We start from the raw sequence: 1,045 nt of genomic DNA, 5'->3' as shown, positions 1-1,045 counted from the left end.
AGCTGAAATAGATTTGGTACTTTAAAAGAGAGAAGCCAGAGGCCAGCTAGATAGCGGGTGGGTTTCCATCCTCGGTCACTTGCTCGCTAGACCCTCTGCGTGAGTCCCTTTGACAGCCAGCTACCCACGCAGCAGCCAGCCACCCCTTGACCCAGGTTTTGGGCGGGGCCCCAGCGTGAAGCGCCCAGGGGGGCCCCGCCCTGTAGGATTGCCCATGTCCGTGTGGCCGTGTGTGTGTGTGTGTGTAACGGACCAAACATAATACCTCGCCCGGCTGAAACGCGTTATTGGTAATATATTGCATTCTCTATTGCAAGGTATCTCGCCTGTAGCCAACAAGCATCGTATGGGCACTGCCTTCATGCTGTACGGCACTGTCTTCCGTGTGTGTTCGGGCTGCAGCACCAGACCGCAAAGCCAACAGGCTGAAGGCTGGCAAGCTGCGATTGTGTCTGCTGAGCGGACTTGGCGGCCGAGCCCCTGCTGTGTGCCGGTAACGGCACCTCAGGCTCATACACTTACGCCCAAGCAAGGGGCTGTCGGTGGCAGGTCGTGGACCTCCCGACTACGTGTAACAGCCAATGACTCTTCACCATGTCTGCTAGGTTCCAGGGAGACACCGTCTCTTCAAAAGGTTATGAGCCCCAGCATCCTGCCTCCCGTGCTCTGACAAGCATAGCTCCCACCGCATCAGCACTGCTGCAACAAGCACAGCTCTCACCACGTTGGCACTACCCATCAATTATCACACATGCCGCCCTAGCACCGGCCTGTACGGATATATGCAGGGGGGGCCCGCCCTTTTCCGGCTCTGAGGAAAGCCGGCGGGCTTGCAGAGGTAGCCCAATAACGAAAATGCTACAGCTCCAAAATATATGTACAGTAGGCGTGGTAGGTGAGCCCCGGAACCCGGCATGCACTGTGCACCGATGACCTAGAGCACAACTGTTGCACGCAACGCGTCTGCTGCGACTGTTGCGTTTGTCGCTCTTGTCGCCATTGTAGCGGCTGTCGCCATTGTAGCGGCTGTCGCCGTTGTCGCCGT

The sequence above is a fragment of the Volvox carteri genome (assembly GCF_000143455.1).
Source record: "Volvox carteri f. nagariensis unplaced genomic scaffold VOLCAscaffold_59, whole genome shotgun sequence".
Classification (NCBI taxonomy): domain Eukaryota; kingdom Viridiplantae; phylum Chlorophyta; class Chlorophyceae; order Chlamydomonadales; family Volvocaceae; genus Volvox; species Volvox carteri.
This window is presented reverse-complemented; position numbering follows the sequence as displayed.